Below are 24,652 nucleotides of genomic sequence, written 5' to 3'. Positions count from 1 at the left end.
GTGGAATTGTGAGCACCTTGAATGCAGCTGCTGAGGTAATTGGCTCCTTGAAATTTAAAATGCATCTTCCCCTGCTCCATACTTTGCCCAAGTGCCATTCAAAAACCTGCATAAGATTACAATGCAGTTTCAGATACTGTTTCTGGAGCTCCTGATGCTCAGATACAGGCAAATCAGAAGAAATTCAGCACACAGCTGAATGATTAGAGGGGCTGACATGATTGCTTACATCCATCATCAAGGAAAGATGAAAATGTGTGATGCACCTAACTTGGCTAAGCAGCAGCTGGCTCAAGTGCCAGATGAAGGCAAATGAGAGGAATCAGTGCGGGCATGTGAAATGAGATGAACCCAGAGGCAGGAAGCTGAATTTTTGGCAGAATAGCAGCCAGTGTTGTGAAGAGAAAGATCTAGGTGATCAGCAGGTCCCAAAGTTTTTCATACTCAGACTCCTCTCCTGGGTGGGACAGGCTGGAAAAAGAAAAGAGGCTAAATAAGAAGGGCAGAAAGGTTGCAACCCAGCCTGTTCCAGGTTGTATAATTTATGTATTAGACGTAGGGCGATTTTCAAAGGAAATGGTGGAAACTCCATGAAACATAGACAGGCACTGGCCAGTGCCAGTGAATGCTTCACGGGGGTCAATTAGGAAACTGTTGAAGGGTGTATTAGAATGCTTATTAAGACTTGTTCCATTTCTAAATTGTAACATTTATGCCAAATACACTCAGCAAACAAAAAGAAGTTAAAAATAAAATCCAAAGGCATAATGATTTCCAGTTGTATTTATTTTCCATCTCATTTCAGTGATCAGACAGTAAAGTTGGTAGCTTTTGTCAGTCTTAATCCGAGGGTCAGTGAATGAACCAGTCTTAAATTCCAGGGCTAGGTTTGTGCCACATGGATTTCTCTCTGGTGAGCAGCTCCTACGACAGAATTTGCACGTTTTTAAAATTTTCTTTCTGATTTTTTAAAATTCTTTTGGGTATATGCAGTCAATTCATCTTTCTGAGGTAATCAAATTATCAGGGTAGTTAAGTCATAGGAAGAGAGGTGAGAGTAATATTAATCCAAAGAACACCATGGGTGTTCTCTCTACACCCACTCTCTACTGCGTCTTGTCCAGCAGTGGTTTTCAGTCTATGCAGATCATACAACATGGTGATACTGTGTGTAAAAGTATGTCCTATTGCCAGTTACCATATCTTCTAGTATCTTCTGCCTTTGTTCTAGTACCTAGGGATATTACCAGTCTAGCAATGTCCACACTTACTCTTTTTGCCTCTCTGAAGTTGTCTGCTGCAAAGTTACAGGTAATTTACAAACCACATGAACAGCTGTATAAAGTCTAATAAAGAGTTGTTACTGTGCTTGTCAAGTTGTGATAATATGATTACGTGGCCAAGAGACAAGGACCTAGACATGCTTGTGTCTTTTGTACACTTATAAAATCTGGTGTTACTTACCTCGTTTTCCTGCTTGAAATCCATTGAGATTAGGAGAGGTGTACTTTCTTTTCCCCCATTCCTATGATGCTTTTTGGGAAACCCTGATGTAGAAATGATTCACGCTAACAGATCAGCATTTTTTGATGAATTTCAGAAAGCACTTGTTTCTATATCTGCAATTTTGTGGATTCTGTTAACACAGTCATTTATAAGTTAAAACAAATAAATTTAGCAGCAGGAATATTACCTCTAGGATGTCTGGCTCTTATCAGTCACACAAGTCTGGAGAGAATCTGTCGATAGAAGAGTGAAGAGTTAAATTCTGTTGATGTTTGTGTGTTTGTTCCTATTGAAAACAGTAGCTGTATGGAAGTAATAGAGCAGTACTTGGCCTTAAGCCTTTCTCAACATCCAAAAAGTGCTGCATTGTCTGGATTTTCTCTTGCAGACTTTCTCCCTCCAGGAGAAAACTCTATGTACTGGATGTTCCTGAAATGAATGAATAGCGCTGTAAACAGCCACATAATTAACCCGTCTTGTCTAAAATGAGAGTCTTCCTAAAATGTGCTTAACCTTGCTAGGATGATGGTGTTTAAAACCTAACTGTAATAGACAGCTCTGATCTGAAGCACTGTAATAAGGAAAGAATTTGTAAGAGGAAATCTATGAGATTAAAAAAATGTGAGAGATGAGAGAGAGAGTGGAGGCTAAAATCAGAATAAGGCAGTTAATTTCTTTGCCCTCTCTTCCTGTTTGTCTCTTTTCAAGGGAGGGGAGGGGGGGAGCGGGGGGAGAGGGGTGAGGCAGCATCTACCATGCAGGGCTCAATTTGAAGTCTTAAATCCCTAAATAAATGTGTTAGGAATTGTCAAGGAATTGGTCCTTGCCTGGAAAATAATGACAAAAATATTCATCAAAGGGACAGGTGAAGAGACTGGGGCATTTTGTTTGGTTGGTTTGCTGTATTTTGTGGGGTTTTTAACATCCTGTGAACAGTCTGAGTGGGGACTTTATTATTAATATTTTGGACTTCATCCCATGCCACTTGCACATATGGTTTTGAAATAAGAGAGATGACGTAAAATTGTTTTAATCTTTTCCTTTCCTGCGGTGTATTTAGATGAAAGAGTCTGCAGTAATCAACATTAGGCATCTGGCTACCCCCACAAAGTGGGCACATGCCTGATTTTCCTTGTTTTCCGTAAATGTTCCTGGATTTTTCCCTTTGCCTTTAAAGATGTTAAGTTTACAGCACTGTGCCTCAAGCTCTGTTCATTGAATTTCATGCTAGGATGAGTGAGAGGGGGTTAATATACTCATTCTTGTTTGTCTCTCTATGAGCTCTTCCCTGAGCTGCTCGGTGCATCTCACACAGCTGGCAGTAGCTGGAATGTCCAATGCTGCTGCTGCACGTTCACATGTCTGACAAGAGTAAGAGGAACAGGTCTTCCTGGAGAACACTGGCCACTCTCCTTGTATTTTATCTTTGTTCCCAGCAGCTAACAAGGAGGACTGATGCAAAGGTCATTTACAAATCAAATTTAAAGGACCTGTTTGAAAACAGGGGAAGGAGCAAGTTCTTCTCTCTTTTCAGTGTGTGTGTGTGCACAGAGGAGTTAAGCCAGCTTGTCTAAAAGGAGAACATGCCATGGATTTAGTTTTATCAAGGTAATTTTCTGGGTGAAACTCCTCCTGCCTAAGTATAATCTCTTCTGTCTGAATTTTGTTCTGTATAACTTTAAAACTCTGGTGAGAATGTTGAAGGACTTTGCCTTGATTTATTGCTCCCTTTAAGTTGTTTAGTTTTAAATGAGTTGGGAGATTAAGAGCATACTTAGAGGAGGTTAATCGTGGTGACTTCTGTGGCCTGTGTGATTCTGCATTTCTGGCTCTTATTTCAGCTCTGCAGACTGGCTGTAGCTTGTTAAGACTGTGCTTGGGAAGGACTTAGGATAGAATAAGTTGAGCCTGCTTGGTCCTGGATATGGATGATTTACGCACATCACCAGGAACAGAAAGGTCAGCCTGTATTACCCAGCTGTCAGTTTTCAGGCTCCACCTCAGGGAGTTCCTAGGACTGCTTGTCCTCTGCCTGTACCTAGGCGTATGTTCATGTATAAGCAACAGTGAGCAGGTTTGACCTGGAGAACAACTTCGAACTTGGCTTGACTTGCAGTGTAAACATCCCTTCAGAGGCATTTTAAGAAACAGCAATCCGTGCTTAGAATGGCTTCAGAAACTGCAGAAACTTGTACCAACCTTAAATACAAATTTTCACAAATACTGGCTAAATACTTACAGCCAGTGTGGTATGTGAAGGATGTGTTTCAGCTGAGGTTAGACTGATTAAGAGTAATTTAAGATCAAGCTATGTGTTCAAGTCACTAATCCATATTTAGGACTGGATAGGAACACACTGAAATGCCTAAAGGTGCAAATATAAATTTATTTATATATTTATAACATTGCAAAAAATTCTAACCCACAAATGCTCTAAGTCCATCTTTGAAGTTTAACTGTCTCTGTAAATCTGGGCCCCCATATATTCCAGAAATGAGACCTGTATAAATGTCCTGCAAACTGACAGGTTGCTAGGTAAGTGGAGATTGGAGAGTTGGGAAAAACTTGAGATAGCGCAAGAGTGAAATTGTAGTCATGAATTTCTATCATTGAGGTGTTCTTCTTCACCAGCCAGTGATGTAGCAAGAGCATCTTTATGGTGTCCTGTCAGGTTATCAGTGACAAAAGACACTGTGCTATGAGAGCTGTCATGAAAGTATTAAAATATTCTGGGTGAAAAACAAAATACAGGGCAGAAAAAGGATGAACGAAAATCTGAGAACACTTTTCTCACCACCCCCAATTTAGAAAGTTACTTTTTCTTTGTCAGCACTCTGTCATTTCTCAAATGGAGAAACTACTGATTTCTCATCTACATGTTATTTTTCTTTAATAGTGTTCTAGGACTCTAAAGTTAGCACATATCATCTTGTGTGAAAAAGCCCAGCCACTACAGAATTCAAGAAAACTGCTTGTATTTTAATTTATTTAAAGTAAGTTAATTTATTTAAAGTAAGTAGAGTTACCACATTTGGGGATTTTGCTTTTAGTTTTTTTCTTGTGTAAGAAGCCAGCATAAGAGCAAGAATAGAAATGTTCATATTTTTATGTTGAAACATATCCATTCATGTTTGTACTGTATTTCAAAGGTGAAAGAATACCAAATTCTCATTTAGACTTCATTTAGCTAAGAGTGTGTTCATTAAGTTCTATAAAAGTAGAGTTTGCCCAAAAGGCACCTGCTGCAGTGGGAGAGGCATCTTAAGAATCTTCTACGGACACCTTCCACTAAGTCAATGGCAAAAGAAAGAAAGTTTCTACCTCGTTTTTTGGTGAGCATATGCACCTCTCCTTGTGCACGTAAGTAGTTGACATTAACCAGCAGATAGCTCCCAGGCAGCAAAGATGGAGATGCCAACATCCAGCAACTCTGATGTGAGGGACCAATGTGGAATATTTATCTTAGTTTTAATATTCCATCTGTGGAGCTGCGCCTAGGTAATTCACTTTGCAAAAATGTGACCTGATCTGCCTTCTCTCATAATTTGTCTCTATAAGGAGACAACTGCTGTTTCATTACTTGTTCAGTTTCTGTATGATGTAGTCATAATGTGACTGCAGTCATGTAAGGTGGTTTTGTGAGGGCAAGGATGTATCTATACAAAGAGATTTAAGGGCTTGTGCACAGTTTTACACTTGTGCAGGTTAATGTGCCTCGTTTCAACTTGGAGTTGCATTAGAGTTCATAAGATGTTCACAAGTACAGATGACTCAATAAACTGGCAACATTTTCTGATTTTGTTTTTTTATGTTCCATTTCACCGTGTGCAAGTGCTGCTGAAGGAGTATTGTGTAGGTGGAATTACTTAAAGGTTAGTAAGGGTGATGTCACCTAATGGGACTGTTTGTTTGGACTTAACAGGATAGCTAAGCAGTAAAGTATGTCTGATTTCTTTCTTCAAGCAAAACTGATGTGAAAAGTTCTCAAAATACAGAGTAGTTCACACAACACATGGAACAGATTAGCAGTAAGAGAACAGTCCTGAGATAAGAGAACCAATTTTATGTACAAAATTATATGTACAAAACAAAGCCCAACCCATTATGTTTATCCACCCTTACTGAAATGGGTCACTTTTACTCCCAAGAATAATTGCATCAAGGTATTTTGTTTTTTTCCCAAAATCACAGGAATTAAGATGCTTTCAACTGATTGGTGCCCTAACTCAGTGTTTAAAAAGTGATGGTGATTCTGAGAAAGACCTTCAAAAAGGATTTAATCTGTCCTTGTAAGTTTGTAGCCTCTTTGCTGCTATAGTTTTTGCTCTTTTTATGTGTCAATATAAATTTTAAGAGAGGCATCCCTTAATCAAGTCCCTGCCAAGTGTCTGTTTGGGGACATATACACAAATGATGGAGATAAGTTCTTTTCTCTTTACTGAAGGGTTAAGTAATATGGAAGAGAAGAAGAACAGAAAGATGAGAAAGAATAAAGTAGAGCTGAAAAAAGAGGAAGGGGAGAGGTAGGTGAGAAAGAAGACATGAGTATGAAGGAAGGAAAATAGTCTGAGAGGAAGGAACTGAGAAGCCAAGCCTCAAGGGAAGTAATCTTTGACACTGAGAAAGTTACCATTTTCAGTATGATTATTCTGAGACTGATATCCGAGGCAAAGAGAGTCCCAAGTGCGTTGGTTGTTCTGTGGTTGGGTTTCTCATGAGGGGTGGGTATTGCTGTGTGCAGGATACTCCCCTCAGCTGGGTGAAATATACGTCAGAAGTGTACAGGTTGTACCAAGCATGCATCTCGAGCTACTGGAAACCACTCGCTGCCAAATTTCCTTTATATTCTGAAATCACCTACTGGAAAAAATAGTACACTCTGATGCAAAATTGAATAAATCCTCTCCATGAAAGTAATCATATTGCTAGGCTATGGAAATGAGATGAGGAGAAAACCCTCCCAAACTAGCTTCAGTTAAGAAAATACAGTATTCATTTTTTAAAATTCAAATAGAAGTTTTCCTTATTCTTGATAAGGCTGAATTTTTTTCCCTGACAACATGCTATTAAGACAAACTGCCACTGCACTGTCTACTGCTTCCATCCATGTCAAAACTTATGTCTCTGAGGTCCTCTGACAACAGCCTGGGGCTTTTACCTGGGAGTGAAATGATAGGAGACAACTATATTTCAGGGAATAAGAGCAGAGAAATAAAATATTGAATCTATCTATGCAAAGTTACACAAAACCTGCAAACTTTTAGCAGTCCAATGAATGAATACTTTGACAGGACAAGGGGAGAGCATTTCTGGCAAGATTGCATTTAGGATGAGCAACCTTTTTACCAGGGGTTAATCAAATTGATCAAAATACCTTTGCTACTTTCCTTGCCATGCTTGTACACCAAGCCTTTGTGATTCAGCACAGAAAATCTAAAAATTGTTGACACAAGTCTCCTGTTTGCAGAATCATTTCCTTGGGTGCAATCGGTGTCGCAGTCATGCTCTCTATTCACACATGGTGACCGAGGTGGCAGAGTAACAGTGAAGCTGACGTATATGAAGATTGATCTTTTTCCATGCTTCGCTCTTCATTTTTGAATAGCCATGTTGATAAGCGGTTTTGTTTGACTGATGACATCTACCTCTGTCTTGGAGTGGGAGGGACAGTGCAGACCTGCTCATCTCTGAAGGAAAGAGATGGGGGATTGCATTTCAGGCGACCAGAACCATTTTACTGCTCTGAGGTACACTAAAATCACACTCTTTTTCTACATCCCTGTGACATCCTCACCCTGGCTTAGCTGCTCAGTATTCTGGTAACTTAACCTCACTCCTGGTTTTTGCATGAATCTCTGTGTGACTTTGGACAAATTTTTATTTTTCCCAAGTTGCCTCTACAGTACCAAAGTAATATACAAGATAGTTTGCTTTAGAAAAACCAGGTCTTTATCCCTATTTCTTTTGTAAGCCCTTCACTATTTTAATGCTTCCTATAACTGGTGAGGATATTTCCTTTACAAACATAGTTTTCCAGGCATCTAAAATTGTAATCTAAAATTGTAGTGATATATTGCAAAAATAATTTTTTTGTCTTGAAGTCACAGAGTACTTACCATGACAGCTTCCCAATTTTTCCCTTAATGGTTTAAGTTTTTAAGACTTCTTTTCTTTTTTTTTTTGGCTGAGAAATTGCAGTTTATGTGGCATGGGTAAATGGAAGTTAGATATCCTAGTAACCAGTGCAGAAGGTGTCCAGTCATTTTTTGTTTCTGACTGTACTGGTGAGAATTCTCCCTCTTACTTGTCATAAAAAGTCTTTTGTGCAGTTCCCCTCTTTCTTTAGGCTTTAATCCAGCAAAACACTTCCAACACCAAGTGGTCTCATTTGCTTTCAGTAACAATATTCACAGGCTTAACATAAAGCATGTGTTGGAGTGCTTTCCTGGGTCAGGGACTGCTTTACTTGAGCTGCATATCAAGTCTGCTTGTATGTTATTCTAGAAGTTTCATAAATCCACAGTATCAGCTCTTCATCATACTTAGTATTTTCATACAATACATGTTTGTAGAAGATCACAGATTAAAAAAACATGAATAGACACACAGGTGTGCACCTAGCTGTGCTTGTCAGAGCCAGGATATTCAGGGAGTCATTTCTTATACAGCTATGTTTGCAAAGAACAAACTGCATTTTTTGTCCAATTTGTTGTGTTTCATTTTGAGACTTCAGAGTAACAGCTTAGGGAAACAATCAATAAGGTAATTAAAAAAGCCAGTCTTTGCCTACAATCGTTCAGGCCAGGCATAGTGATTAATAGTGAATTTCCCACTGAAAGCACAGTGGATGCTAACGTTACTTGAAAATGGTTCCTGGTTCGCCCAGGTCTCACCCTCTGTCTACTGGGGGTTTTTTTTGGTTGTGGTTTTTTGTTTTTTTTTTGTTTGTTTTTTTGTTTTTTTTTTTAATCTTTTTAAAGTTGCCCTAGTTTCACAAAGATTTGAGAAAATAACTTTTGAATGAAGAGGCAGGTTTGGGCAGCCCTCACTCGTGCCAGTAATAAGCTAAAGGCATCCCTCACTTGACTCCATCACCTCTCTCTGCAGCATTTGGAGCTTTGCCCACACACGACATGATGTGGGCTGGCTGTCAACAACCTCAATAGCCCTGCCCCCGGTCAGGTTTCTGTCCTGCAAAGTCTTATCGCCTCCTCACACTCTCGGTATCCATCCGCACACACCTGAGGGCGTAGCTCAGGGTTGTTTGTGCCCAGACATGCTAAAAGTATGTCTAGGCTGCAACTTCAGGTTTAAGGCAAGCTAAATAGCAGAGGTATTGGGAGCCGCCCACCCTGAAGTGATAGAGAGATAGCTCCTTTCCCTGTCAGCTGTTCTGTGAGCCCGTCAGCAGAACGTGGCTCGTGTGTGCCCGTGTCACACGGCAGCGCCGCTTCCCTAAACGCCAGGAACAACCAGAGACTTATCTTGCTCTTAGGAGGTGAGAAATTAAGGATCCATGTGACATAGATAGGGAATTAGTCTCAAGGTCAGGTGCTCCCGGAGTCATTTGAAGCGGTTACCTATGCTGATGGCACCTTCTATTTTTGCCATTTGGTCCTTTATTAATGATCTTCTAATGAGAGCTGACAGCTCTGGTGTGACATTTGGGATATCTTAGATCTGAAAACAGTTACCTGGAAATAATTAACTGACAAAGAGACTTCAGCTAAGATTTCAGTCTGACAGAAAAGCCCTCACCAAAATCCTGTACAGAGAGTGGATTTATATAGCATATGTATTGCGCTGACTGCATTTTAAAGTACCACATAGAAATTTTTTTTTTCCCGTTTAAAAAAAGAACATAAACAAAACCAACCTTATAAATAATTAAACAATTGTCTTAAAAGTTTTACCTTTCTATTTTATCAACAAAAATTTTGGTTTTCAGTTGAGAGCTTAGTTGAAATTCAACCTCAAAAATTCTGTTCCAGTTCTCAGTACTGTAGATATTTTGATTTTTATAGTGCATGTTTCAATGGCTACAGTTCCTGAGTATGGAAGATGTAATCCCTCTTTTGCACATTTGAAGAAATGCTTTGACCTCACAATTTCCAAAATAGAAAAATCATTTTTAAACCAGGTTTTTCTTTCCTTGAAATTGCCTATACAAGATGAGACAGATTAAAAACCAACCAACCAAACAAACAAAAAAATCATTATTTACCTCAATGTGTCATTTAGAGCTGGGACCCTACCCTGCATAATGACAGTGCAGTTGCGGTGTCTTGTTCTGCAGGAAACTGAAATAGAATCAGCCTCTACTTTCCACAAAACCTCCCGTGCTCTCTAGGGCAGCATAATCAGAAGCCTTGTCTTAGCAACCTTCACCAACCACTAAACCAATTCTAGTTGTGTCTTAATATAGAAAGAATGGTTATTTTACATACTGCTGGGCATGGTGCTGGTGGCCCAGAAGATGATGATGGGCTACCGACTTCTTTTGGGACATACATAAAGTTTGACCATTTGTATCAACAGAGGTGATAGGGGAGACAGTTTCAAAATGTGTGACTGTGGTTAAAATTCAAGTTTTACAAGTTTCATCTTGTTGAATTTTTCAGTAATTGCAGGCACGTATTTTTCACTGCTTTTTGTGGTAAAGACAGTGTCAAGGTGATCCAAGACAGGATCTTTATAGCCTTCTTCTTCTGTTTTGTAATGTGCTATCTTTAGTAAAGAGATTTGTGTTTTATTTCTTCATGGTTGATGAAATGTGTTTATAAAATGTGGTTTGCAAAGTTCTTCTGGCCTCTTTCTGAATTTGAGATCCTTGTTTTCTTTCTAAATCAAACTAACAAATCCATTCCAAAATTTTGTCTTACTGACATCTCCCAGAAAAGGACAAACTTTGTGAGGGTGCCACAATAAGACTGAGTTAAGCTGTACATTTAATGTGATTAATGCATTACGTGTTTAGCCAGAGTAGTGTGAGGAATGATGGCACATGCTCATGCAAGATTCAGCTGGGGAGGCTGTGTGGGATCCTGGGATTTGGTGCAGAAGACAGTCTTGGCCTCTGTCAAGATAAAGAAAGTGGTGTGCTAATTAATGCATTTTGGTCAATGATTTTTAGGCAGCATTTTTGTGTTCCTCTCAGATGTGGTTCGAAGTTTTTACATTAGAATCTGTTAAGTAGCTGACCATGGTCTGTTAAACATATCTTGAAGAAGTTAAACCTTATCTCTGCATTAAGACAAAAATAAAAACATACTTCCATTCAGTCCCATCCCAGCTAGCTGGGTATTTGCCTCAGGCTTCTCATCCTTACCCACAAAATGAGAAATTACTGCCTCTAGCACAGTGATCAGTGTGACCACTCCCTAAACTGAACAGTAAGAGAATATTAGCCAAGTTTGGTGAACCACCCAGTTAACATGTTAAGCTAACTTGATGGTTTCTTCTGAGGTGGATTAGGAGAAGTTCCTGTGAAGCAGCTCTCCCAGCAGAACACAACGTGTTTGTGATGCACACTTTGTAACTTCGGGAGAGTGATTTCCAGCAGCAGGTAATACCAAATTGGAAATAGTGGGGAACAGAAGATGTGTTTATCAGTGTTGCTACCTGAAGGGTGACCAAATATCTGTGGTTCCCAGTCTCCAGCTTGATTTGTGTGAGAAGGGAGATAAGAGGTGCTAAGGAGGAGACAGAGATGGGATGTGTAGAAAGGTATATATTTATTTGTGAGCGTGTTTTTTCATGATCTCTGTCTTGAACCCACATAAGGGTTCCATTTTCCATGTGCCTCTGTCTTGAAGCATTCATCCTGCCTCTTCATCTTACTGACCCTTGTATCTGTAGCTAGCTGAAGAAGCAGCTTTTCCTAGCTGATGGTCCCCATGATTGCCACCTTCTTTAAATCAGGCCCAGAAGGTGTTTGAGAATTTTGTCTCTGCTGTTCTTCCTCTCTCCTCTCTACATCACCTCCAACTATATCAATGTTGGGAGTCTAAAGAGCTAAAGCCAGATGTTTGAAACACAGACAAGAAGAGAGAGGATGTTTATGCCTGGGGAAAGCAGAGGAATATATATTTTTAATATTTTTTAAAAGTATTTTTTATCTTAGTTGTACAACTCCTGCCACTTTAAAGCAGGAAGTATATTCACTTTTAAAGAAAATAGAAGCTCTTCCATTGGGTATGCCTGCAAAGCACTGTAAATCATTTATTTCACTCTTCACACTTTAACCATCCTAATGTTATTTCATTCAGAGATCAAGGGGTGTTCTGGGACAAAAAATTTTCTCATTGGCAATTTAAAGAGGATGTGAGAAACACATGCATTCTCAGTTGTCACAGCATAACCCAGGTTGTCTGAAAGTATGTGAGAAAGACTGAACAGAGACATGAACACAGGGGAAGAAAGTAAGCCTCCTACACCTGATTTTCACTTTCCTTGAGTCAGATAAAAATCATGCCCATGTCATGTCTATATCATATCTGATCTAGTTAAAGCTTCAAAGAGTTGATACTCTAGTGTTAACATTAACCTAACTGACAGAATCTTTCCTGGAGTTGACATGAGCAAATATATCAAGTTGAAGACAAATTAATCACTCTGGTGAGCTTCATCAGTACCATAATGGGCAAAAATGAGATTGCATCTCCCATGCTAACCAGGAAGCCATTATGCTGCTCCTGTGGAGGGTTGTGCTTGAGGGAAGAATGGATAAGAAAGAAGAAAGTGGATTTGGGGAGTGAAAAAATCTTGATACTAAGTGAATTCAGAAGGGAATAAAGTACATTTTCTCTCTGAATTCACCAAAAAACATGACCCTGAGATTCTTCTGACTTATGTAACATTTCACCCAACAAATCAGGATAAATTTATGAGAACCTCTGGAAACAGTAGAAACTCCTAGAAGTTTGAGCCCTGACCTTTTCTCAAGCTGTCTGTATAGATCTGATCACTGCTGTATTTGCAGAGTACACAGAGCAAAACCACCCTTTCCTGCAAGTCACCAATAACAGCTGCCTGAACGTACATGTAGATCTACAGTGTTTATGTAAACCACTGACTTTGTACACCAAAGAATTCAACCTGATAGGGAAGTCAGATTAGTGTATGGCATCTAGACAAGACCTATCTAATGTTTTCTACCCAAAGAATTTCAGAAAGGTACTGCTTTACTTGCTTTACAAAATACAAGTGTGTGCTAAAACATACAAGCTGAGTGGCTTTGGGGCTGGAAAGAAAGTTCATGGCAGATTGAAAAGAGATCTGGTTTCCTGATACCCTGGGTAGTTGCTGGTCACCTGAGCTTGACGCACCAGCCTTCTCTTTCCTTGTGTCCTAGAGCACAGTGCTCTGTAGCCTCCAGAACTTCCATATTGATGGGTGGTAATGGAATTCCACTGAACTATAGACTTTTTTTTTCTTGTGTGTTTCAAGATCCTGGTGAAATCCATTCCCATTATTTCGGCTGTACATTTTCAGTTCCCTCATATGTAGCATCTTCTGAATATCCCTTATTCTGGGGAAACCTTTCTATTAAAAACACAAATAAAATGCATGCTGGGTCACTTGGCACTTGTAGGAAGAAGTGGAGACTATTATCTATTGGAGGGATGACAAACTAACAGAGGCTGTAGCATGTAGATATATGGTTGGGGGAACTACAGATCCCCGTTGGATGCAAAAGCAGTGAAAGATGATGACTCTCTAGAAAAGTGAAAGTAGTCACATAGGAGTTATTTACCAAAGAGTGAGAAGTGGAATTTGTGGATTGTCATGATTTTTAGCCTTAATACCAGTTTTAGAGCCTTGTTGGGAGGGGAGGAAGAAGCTAAAAATTGAAATTAATCTGGTCATCTGTCAAAATGTTTAAGTGAAGAAAAATATATGGAGGTCTGCCTGAATCATCAAAAATTTTGATGGACTGGGTTTTCCTCTATGACTAAGGAGTTATAACTCATGACTGCCAAGTCAGAAACAGCCTATTGCTCTTTGTTGGAAACTAGAAACAAAAAGGTAACCACGTTTCTTAACTTTTTTTTCTTGGGATATTAATGCTCAATATAATGTATTATTACTTCAGCTGTCCAGGGCTCTCAGGGCCTTTTAGCTTTTCGAATGAGTTGATATGAGTACTGAAAAAGGTCTTATTCTTGTGCTAAACTGTTTAGAGTGTTCAGGGCAGAAGCACATACGTAGCACACCCAGCTGTACAACCCTGTCCGTGGTTAGATGAAAAGGCCCCATTTTATTCCAAGTCTAGAGGGATCTCTGACAGTAATGTCTTTGGGACAGTCAGTTTAAGCACTGAAATCTGAACTCTTCACTCTGTGAATGTGTCTCTAGGTTAAGGATCTGCTTTTCAAATATATTTCCTAATTTTTCTTCTTCTGCAGGTATTGCCAACAGCACTAGGTCACGCTACTGGTGAAGTAGAGGACTTCCTGCTCCACCAGAAAATTTTCCAAGCTTCTATCTACTTGTTGTAAATTGGGTATTGATGCTTTGTCTCACACACAGTGAAGTCAGATACCCCCAGAGAGAGTCTGAAGCAGTGTTTATTGATACACACTCGAAGGAGAAAGCTGCATTGCTATTTCACATTCTCTCTGCCAAACTGGTACTGGATTCTCCAGCCATGCCCATATGTATGCCTGTGGTCTGGACCCCACCAAGAAGAACCTGTCTTTCACCAGCTGTTGGTGAAGCAGAGGGAAGAAAGCTTATGAGTGATTTTTAGCTGAAATGGTACCTCCCATACATTTCAGACGGGTGAATAAGCTGTGACTAATATTAATTTTGTTGTGTGATATCAGAGGGAACGTAATCACACAGAGAGCATTGTGAGTGAAGATGTTGCATCAAGTTATTATCTGAATTTTGTCTTGTAAAGCATCAAGGGTAAGCCACATGTAGCACTGATTATTAACTGTGGTGTTACTTGTACACCAGGATTGTGAATGCCGATGAACCTCCCTGTTGATCACAGCAGAACTGATGTTTGATGTGAATCTGAATCAGGTTTCCTCTTTACCTGTGCTACAAGAAGTTTTGATGAGGACAATTAAAACCTGGCTCTACTGCTGTTAAAGGTTATGAGAGGTCCAGAAGCATATTTAGAAAATTTTACTGGTGGAAGGCAGCATTCATGAGAGCAGCAAGGTAGGAAGAGATGAAAGAATTTAAAAGAGGACACATCCTCTCACCTACTACAGAAAGAACTGATTCATATCTTCTGACTGGTATGCCACATGGCAAAAATATAATGGAGTAATAAAATATTCCAGAAATGCAGGACAAGACCTTTTCTGGACGGTGGGCATAGACCTGACTTGACTGAATATTGCTAGTGTTTGCCAACAAACTGTGAGGTGGTTAGCAAATCCAGGATACAGGAAAGGGGCAACACTAGCAAATAAAAAGGTGTTTGCCTTTGTCAAGAAATTAAAGACTCATGAGGAAACCAAAGCTAGGGAATACAGTCAGGAATATTTGAAAAGCAGGTATTTGGTGTTCACTGGTACTGTCACATAAAAATGAAGATACTGGGGTTTTTAGTTTTCCACAATCAGGTAGTACTTCTTTCCTCTGCCTTCAGTTTTTTACTATTTTTTTTTCTTTTAGAACCACACATGCTATTTCCAAAGGTAAAGCAGTAGCTGCCTAAAGTGGTTAAGGAAGCTGTTTACATTTTTCTACATTCCTGATGTTAGTTAATATTTAGAGGAGCCATTCTTGAGGGTCCAGAGGAGCCTATATTTGAACACAGAGATTTCTGCCAAATACATCTGGCAGAAAGGTTACCAATATATTTGGTTTTGAAGACAAGCACCTGCTTGAGACTGAAGTGTTGACATTTAGTATCTTTGCATGTGGTGTGTTTGCAGCTCAGTTGTATACACAGGGCACGCATGTTGTGCTGGTAAATATTTCTTCACGCTCTGTCCTGGAGTCTAAAATTGTTTAGCTGTAGAAAAGGGAGAATTAGCAATAGAGTGCACTCTTCTGTTCCAGCAGTGATAAACATTTGACTGTCATTATGTTCAGCTTGGACTATTTTGTAAATACTCTGAGCTCTCCATGTGCGAGTAGTCATCGCTGTAGTAATCAAGCTTCATCTTGCAAAACTTTTATCCATAAAATTAAACCCACAGGCCTTGATGGGACAAAATGCATGAGGAAAGGGTACCAACAGGCATAGTTGAAGAAAAAGGCCCTTAGAGAATGCTGTAGTATTTAGAGTCTGAGATAATAAAGTAGAGTGTGGCACAAATGTCTCACTAATAGATGGTAATGGGTTACAAAAATTAAAGTGCCTTTCCTGGAGTACTGGGCTGTGTGGTACAGAATTGGTGGGACGTGTGGTGACAACAAACATGCTTTTCAGATGGAGTCAAACTACATTTTGACAAACTTTAAGCATTTCAATTTTCATTGTTTTTCTTTAAAATTATATGTCAGGCAATGAGTATAAAGCAGCTGTCATATTCCTGATGGAAATAAAGTCTCTACATTTGTATTCAAAGCTCATGGTGCCTGTCCTGGTACTAAGAGAAGATAGAAACACATCAGTCAAAAACATCTGTTACTTGTGATGCATTAAAAAGCACCTGGTGTAAATACACACCTTTTAAAAGTTTAGATTTCATCCTAATTTGGAAGTTTCTGAAGTTTCAAGGTTGAGATTTTTACTGAGGTTTATGTTCATCCCTTAGAAAAGATACATAATTGTGGTTACTTCAGGGCTGAGCATTAAAGCCTCAGTAAAACATCCCAATAGCTTCGTGAATCAAAATAGATTTGTTGCCCACTGAAACCAGCTGAATGATAGACTTATTCACAAATGTAATCCAAGACATTTTACTTTTCAAGGATTGGAAGAGTCTAAATTGACTGGACCAACTGTTTAACTACAAATAATTCAGCCGCCTGCATTAGCAGCCAAGGACTGTAGGTCTCTGTAGCGAGGCCTCATCTGGAGAGTGCTTGCCCTGAGGAAGCCTGCCAGATCCCACAGGAACTGTTTTCAGACTGATAGGTTGCCATTGTTAGTTCTTGATCATTTAACCCTCACAGATGGGCGAGGGCCTTATTGAGGGGCTGGGGGAGCAGGGTGGGAATGGTGGTACCCATGTGCTGGACGTGCATCATTAAAGTCAGCATTAGCAGTTGATGTAGGGCTCAGGTGTCTTCTTGGTGGGATACACAAGTAAATTATTTATATAAATAAATAGTCATCCAAGACAATTAGCAGCCATAAAGCGAAGTGTGGTGTATGCTGGTCTGTCTCTCTCCCTTGCTTACAGAGCCAAACTCTTGTAAACAGGGGTGTGAGTGGGTCAGTTGTTGATTGGCCCTGCAAAATCAGAAATTTTGCTTTGGCTCAGTAGGAACAGATTGGCTGTGACTGCAATCATCCTTGCCACCCCTCTCTAGTGTACTCCCTTGGATAATGAACCTTGGATGATGCAAATTAACTCAGCTCCTCTGACAGCATTTCTTGTGTCTCTTCAACAGCTGTGCTGTTAGCATGGATATGTACGGATTAATGGCCTCTTCACGTCTCCTGCATGGTACGCAGCAATGGGGAGCAGGAACATCCTGGACCATGGAATCTTTGTTACTCTTGTTTCTGAATGAAGAGGGACTCGTGCAAACCAGCTTTGGTGTCTTTGTACTATTCAGTGCGCTCCCATCTGGAAAGGTTTACAGGCACTAATGCCTGGAGGCAGCTTTTGTCATTGAACAGGAGAGTTATGCAGAGATAGGGCTGCACATGTGGTAATCCACCCTGTGCATGCTGGAAACTGTTGTATGAACAGCTGCATGGAGTCAGCCAGGACCAGCTCTGAGCCTGAGCTGGCTCCACACAGAGCAGCGTAGCGTGTCTGCACTGTGCTCCACATGTTCTCAGGTGGCTTTTCATGTGGGCATAACCAAACTGTTCCCACATCTGCACCAGCTCTGCATGCAGTTAGGACCACATAAACACAATTTGGTGCCTGAAATAATAATCCATGCTGGACATTAACTGCCTCAGTGGGCTTTTTCTAAATCTGTGTCCACATCAGAAAATCACACAAGTGCAATCATATCAGTTAACCTGTGATTACATGACCACCGTCTGTTCAGCTTTCAAATGTGGAACAAGACTTTTAGATACATGTATTCAGTTTTATTTTTGCTGCTGTGTTTCCTGATGTCCTGGTCAAGACTTGGGCTGTGAGGGAGAGGAGAGGGTATAAAGAACAGCTGCTTCTAAGAGCCGCTTTTAGAATTCCAATTTAAAGCAAAACTTGTCCAAAGCCCACTTCAGTCTTTTTCCTCTATGAGAAGAGTGCTTTACCCCCTCTCTGTGCATCATACATGAGCAAAAGGGGTGTATTTTTTCTGGCAGAAAGGTACTTGTTCTCTTAGAGTTTGTTTTGTGTCCTGTGTGCGTTTAACTGCCCTGTGGAATGTTGTGAAAGGGGCTTTTTTTGAGTGTGCCCGTTGTCTCTGTCAAAGGGCTGCTAGAGGTTTAGGCTGCCTGTACTATCTTAGCAGTGATTTTATGTCACTAAATAACAAGCTTTTAGCACAACCTTGCTGTTGGGGGTTGTCACACTTTGTGTGTGTGTGTGTATGTGCTTTTCTGCTAAGTCTCATCTCTCCCAGCCTACAGTCTGGTCATTTAAAGCAAAGTTCGCAAACAGCATAATAATGCTGGCAATCACAAAGGAGGGAGTTAATGGCTGCAGCTGCTATTGTAAACCTGATTCCCACAGGCTCAGCAGGGCTTGGCATGACAGAGGCAAGTTCAGTAAAAGGGGCCCTGCTGCTGCAGCTGTGCCCGAGCAGTTGGATTTTTGTTGTCAGCCTGGAATGGAAGCCGGGCTGGGGAAGCTCCTGACTGCCTCCTGCAATGCGCTGAGTGGTCTTGGCCCCAGCGAGAGCCTTACATGCTAGAGCTGAATTAAATGGATGGTGTGGCTATGCAGGAGGCCAGTATAAGCTCCAAGATCCAGGTGAGCACTGAGGAAGCTTCAGGGGTTTGCCTTTCAAGAGAGGACATCCCAGCTCCAAAGGCAGCAGAGGAGAATGGAGGCATTCCTTTAATGCCGAGCTCAGTGCTTCTGTGAGAACTGAAGCAATCCTCCTTTTAAATGACAGATTGCCTGTGCCAACTCAAAATTGATAGTGTCCTCCTTAGGCTTCTTTCAAACCTGTGATTTTCCTAATGGGAGAAGAACATCCTTGTACTCCATATGCTTTCTGAGTACCTGCTACTGTTGTACTACCCAGTAATTCTCCTTTTGCATGTAATCTCCCTTGATGCCTTCTATTTGTTGTCAGGGCCAAGGCTAGGTTCAGGCTCTCAGTAACTTCCAGACAATACTGAATGGACCATGGAATGACTAAGCAGTTTTCTTTTTTCCTCTTCTGTCCCTCTTCTCCCACGTTATTGCTGTGCACTCCATATAATGTGAGAGAGGAGAGTCTGTGCAGTCCCAATGTATATACATCTTCTCCCTAAATTAACATTTAAGGTGTTTGGAAGCACCTGTGACATTGAGACTGAAAAGGGAGGCTCAGTTCATCTTCAGTAATATCTTGGATTTCTGAGCAATCACAGAGTTTTATTCTTGTAGCTGTTCTGGCCATGCTTGACATTTCATGTTGAAGAGGCAAATTTTCTTGAGACATTTTGACAGCCAAAAGCTAGGACTTCTGTGGATTTATATGGATTAGGATGTGCTGGTGGCTTTCCTCTCTTCTTTTCTGGCCTGCATAGCTCTCAAAATGTAACATGATGCATTTGTATGTCAGACATACTGACGGGTCCTATCTAGTGCCCCTTGTTAGATTATTTAGGCCCAGAGTGTTGTGGTTTAGAGCCATCTCTCCCCATTTCAGGCAAATTTCAAATTGTCTTAAGGATAATTGAGTCCCTATAAACTGGCATCAGCAAAGAGAAAAACTATCCAAATACTTCCCAGAGTGTGGGAAATGAGAGGAAAAGTTGGCAATTGCATAAGCTAGCTAATCATTTAGCATATACACACTGCCCTGCCAATATGCATTCCTGTATTTACAGATAACCCACAACATATGGCATTTCTTGCCTGGCAGGTATTATGTGTGAGGCTCAGGTTATTGCAGCAGAGGAGAAAGAACCCGAAACAGAAGGTGCAAACCTATAGGAAGTCGGTAAGGATGTTTACATACTTAAGAGATTTTTTTTTAATAAAAATGCTGTAGTTGCTCTATAATAAGGGTCTGAATTACAGAGCAGAATCTGCTGTGGTTCCTATGGCCTGTGTTGTATATTATTTGAACCCCTCACAACTTGTATGCATTTGTCTTGGTCAGACATTTTGCCCTTCCTTGCGTTGCTGGTCTAAACACTTTCTTAATGCATTGATCTGTACAAGCATGGTCGGTATCATACAAAAAACATTACAATTGTAAAAATTTAAATACTTTTAAAACTCTGCCCTTATGTGACTTTCTCAGGGTCTCCAAGGAATCCTTCTGTAGGGGAGGAACTGAAGCTGATTCTGCTGAGTTGCAGGGGAACACTTACGTGTGCCAAAAGCATGGGGCGCATTTGCCAGCACTGAGCCAAGGAGCCTGGCAGGGGCTTGATTTGATTGGTGGCTGAGTCCTACCAGACCAGTCTTACATCAGAAAAAAACACCCTGTAGCCCAATTCAAGCCAGAGACTCCATGATGCTATCGCTTCTCATGCAGAAAATGAACAGCAGCTGCCCAGTGCTGCTGGCCATGTGTCCTCCTCCCTGCAGATAGCAAGCTGGAATAAAGGCACCACTCCACTCCACATCTCAAGGACTTACACTGTGAGGAATTGACTCATTTCCTCAGAGGACTGAGTGCTTTCAGCTCTCCTTAAAGTCAAGTCAACCATCACTGAATCAGACTCTTAGTCCTTGTAGTAGCAGGGCAATTTGAAGTAAGGCAGTGTGTGATAGCAAGGAAGGAAGTGGAGAGATGTTGCATTTAATCCATAAAGTATTTTTGAACTTTCACTGAAAACACAGCTGGGGGTTTGTGAAAGGAAGAGCACTTTTTTCCCTCCCTAAAATCTAAAATCTCTCTCTTTTTTTTTTTTTTTTTTTTGTGCGTGTATGTGAAAATTTGAAAACATTTAAAGGAAGCCAAACATCTTTTAAAAATATGTATCTATACTCAAAAACATAAAGGAAGTTCTGACAAAAAAGCTTCTACCAGTTCCTACTCACGAATTGCAATTACTAATAATTCTTACTTTAAAAAATCTCAATCACTTAAAAAAGTTTAAAAACTTTCTTTCTGTTTGCTTTTTGTCTGGCAGTTCTAATGTGATCAGATCAGTTCAGCTCAGCTTCAATTAAGAAGATGGATGTATTGAGGCTCCCAACAAGGTTGTCTGTCAGTAGCACAGGATTATGTGATCCTGCCATTTGGCTCTGTGTTTGCTCTTGGTGAGGCTGATAATTTCATCACCCTCCCTGAAGCTGCATTTCATTCCCCATAAATTCTTTAGTGCCTCTTTAAGCCCCTTGTATTGGAGCACTTTGTCTTCTGGAATGTCCTGGTTTGATCTGTCATTATGGTGGCATGTCACATTCAGTTACTGGATGTGTCTCACTAGGTGCAATGCAATGCTGGCTGCCAACATAAGTAATTATGAGTGAGTCCTGCTCGTGAAGCAGTTTGCTGGAAAAAACAGCTGAGATTCCTGTTTTCAGAGTATCTGCTCTTTGAACTGTCTTGGCATCAGTGAAATGCTTCATTATAGAGAGATATAATAGAGCTGTGGGCTGTGTCCAGACTGACAAACTCCTGCCCAAACCCTCCACCGTTGCTATCCTTGGTTGGGCTCTGATGGCAATGGCAGCTGAAGGGATAAATTAATTGACCACAGCTTCCCAAATCTTTCAGAACAACACCCACAGTTGTGAATGCCTCACTTTCTGCTCTGTTCGTGTTTGCTCTCTTCAAGCCAGTGTCCCACTTCTGCTGTCTGAAATGGCTCCTGCTGCCTTCTTATCTCCCTGGTCCTTCCCCTCCCACACGCCTTGCTCCGTGTGCTCCCAGTGCCATGCCTCCCCATGATGCAACCTGTGCTTTTTTATCACTCTGCTGCTGGCCCTGACCAGCACTGCTGCTGGGACTAAGTGAGCGAGTCCAGCAGAGCAGGTACAGCTAGATTTGATGCCTTGCTCACAGCTCTAGTGTGCTTCATCTGTTGGTGATGGGAACACAGCTCCACTTGCAGCTTCTGCAGCTTCTAGCACATTTCATCCTGTGCCAAGCATGTCAGTGTGACACCCAAATTTAGCATGCCAGTCACAGATACAGCTTCCCCTGATACAGCTCAGCTGAGAGACTGGGAAATTGTGTCAAAAATACTCTGTGATATTGAATGAGAGATTGATAGTGCCATTAATAAAGCTATTGCTAGCAAATAATACCTCTATATATAGAGAGACTGGATTGCCCTTCACAACCATCTGCCCCTTCTTTGTCTCTTTTCTGCATTGTCTTTGTGCATTTTTCTGTAACATCTGTTTGGAACACTTCTGCTTTGTTGGTTTCCCAGGCTTATGAAAGTCAAGTTCTCTCTCCAAACATAAGCATTACACCTTATTTTAATCTTGCTGTACAGCACAAAAGGTTTGGAGTTTTAAATTTTAGCTTTTTGAGCTTACCTTTGGTAGCCTGAACCACCATGAATGATGTACAGGTAGTTTTGAATGATACAAACCATGCCTGATGTAAATCTTGCTCATGTGAGCAGTCCTCTCTTTTCTGCCTGAGTGGCATCATAAGCAGTGTTGTCACCTGAAGTATCATCCTTTGCATCTGAAACAGCAGTACATGAAATAAAGGTTGTTTGCAGATGATCTTCAAAGTCAGCTCACACTGCCAGTTCCATCACTTGTCACACTCTGAGATGCTTCTTTCCCCCCTCCCTGCCCACAACCCCATACCGGGGGGCTATATAAAATAACACACTTTGGATTTCCTTCCTCCCCAGCTTCTCAACGTGTAGAGTGCTTTTGAAATACATTTGTGAGAGCATTTTCTCTGAAACCAGGGATGATAAAAAGAAGTGGTTTCTAATGGAATTGGAGAAATTTTTCCTTATCGTTCCCTTATCCTCTCAGAATCTGCAGCCTAAAGAGAAATATTAAATATGCAATGCTGTGAGAAAACTGGAAGAGCTACAGTCATGTAGCTCAGTTATTTAAAGAATATTCTCTACCTTTTTAACAGCTAGATGTGAGGCTGTTAATAAACACAAAAAATCCAGGAGAAACTGAAATTTAGAGAGGACCAAGACCCATCATGAACTTTGGTTGGACACACCCTTGTGCTTCATATGGATGTGTGCCTTCCTTTCCCTTCACTCTCTTCTCAAGTGCAAGAGTGCTTTTACTTGTTAAGATTTAATTTTTAAAATATTCTTTGGCCCCGAGCATATAAAAATTGATCTGAAAGGGAAGTATGAAAATTTGAAAAAGGGTTTCCTTGAATTTCCACTACACCAGCTACTAGTTCCTTTTCTCAGGAACTTATTACTGAGTACAGATCTGCCTGGGAACTGAAACTTCAGTGTGTTTTAGTATATATATGAACCACCATGCTCAGTATTGTGTATCTGATTATGGTTTTATGCAGATATCACTGTCATTTCCAAGTCTCTTCTCTGTAAAACAAACCCACCCAAGTCACTAAGTACCTGCAAGAGAGTAGAACCATTAATTAAGAGTTTTGTGCAAGTACATTTTGACCCTGAAGCTATACAGTTTTAAAAATAGTATTCTTCGGGTCTTCCAGAAGATACAACAATAGCTGTGAGGAACAGACTCTAATGGCTTAACTTCCTGCATGTGCCTACACACCAAGTGTTAAATCAGCACCGATAATTTTCAAGGTCATGCGCGTTTGCTGTTCTGAGCTTAGTCTGCTTTTGCTACCGAAGTGGGATGACAGCTGTGTGCATGTGTGCTGTGAGTGTAAACTGAATTCAAAGCACATTGTGCACCTGATTTTCAAGGGCAAAGCTGAAACTAGGTCCTCTCCCTTTTTTTCTTTTCACTTAGAAGGAAAAAAAAAGAGAGAGAAAAGTGGGGTTGGGGGTAATCAGACAGTTGAGCTTTGTTACTGTATTATTTACTTTAATAAAGCCATAATACTAACTGCAAATAGCTTTGGAAATATTCAGTTACCTTTTTCATCAAAGGCATTTGACACACAAATAAAGGAAGAACCTAAGCGATGTGAAATGCAATGGACAGCTGTTACAAACAAACAGGCTTAATGCTTGGGGGCCTTGGATGAACTCAACTTTTAACGTCACTGTGGTATTAGATCTGTACAGGCCCGTTATGACATTACAATCTTTTAAAATTTCAATAGAGTAGTTCTGTTCGTTTAGGTTCTAGTATTTGTTTGAGGATTGTTCTTGTTGGCATGGTTTGAGAGTTATTAGGTGGAAAAGCCCTGGGAGTGACAGATGTGATGGAGAGGCATATGATAAGAAGAAGGTTTTGCTGTGGCTATTTTTTTCTTCTTTTAAGTGGAATGACTGTGATTAAAGGTGGACGAGTATCATTTAAAAATAGGAAGGTTTTCAAGTATACACTCACATACAATTCCTTTACAGAATGCTTGACCTCTTTTCTCTTACCACAACAGATTTATTTCCTAAAAAGCTTTAGTTCCAAGGAAGGAAAGTGTTATAGATACTCCTGCCAACATATATCCATCTGTGAATGCTGGTGTGAATATTGATATGTTTGAATCAGAACACAGGAGGGCTGCCTGTGGCCTGGGAATCATTCGGTCAGGAAGCAGATGGCTCTGTGGCAGCAAAGAGCACACGATGCCAGTTACTGGGACCACTCAGGAATGCTGTCTGAGCAACACTCATGATAAACGCTGAATATGTTGTGCAGTCTGGGAGAGAAGTGTGTCTATATAAATGAGTTTTTCAGTATCCCTGCATCTGTAAGTTAGACTGTTTCATTACATCTGTTATATCATTGATATGCAAAGGCAACCATGTTTTCTGAATATTTAGCCAGGTGCCAGTTAGGTTGGATGCAGCAATATAGCAAACTCCATGTGTGGAATTTTTGTGGTA

General features: G+C 40.5%; 1 long non-coding RNA gene across 1 annotated transcript; it reads right to left on the bottom strand.

Moving 5' to 3' along the window:
* Positions 1-783: 783 nt before the first annotated feature.
* Positions 784-22,336, bottom strand: LOC121666184. The gene is made up of 3 exons (XR_006016601.1): positions 22,212-22,336; positions 1,694-1,739; positions 784-924 (listed from the first exon to the last, which is right to left on the bottom strand). It is a non-coding gene; the product is annotated as an uncharacterized LOC121666184 (long non-coding RNA).
* Between the last annotated feature and the right edge of the window lie 2,316 nt (positions 22,337-24,652).

The sequence above is a fragment of the Corvus kubaryi genome, unplaced genomic scaffold (genome assembly GCF_017639235.1).
Source record: "Corvus kubaryi isolate FWS band 111438036 unplaced genomic scaffold, C.kubaryi_AGA036_p1.0 37341, whole genome shotgun sequence".
Lineage (NCBI taxonomy): Eukaryota > Metazoa > Chordata > Aves > Passeriformes > Corvidae > Corvus > Corvus kubaryi.
Note: the sequence above shows the minus strand (reverse complement) of the source record. Positions and strands in the feature narration are given on the sequence as shown.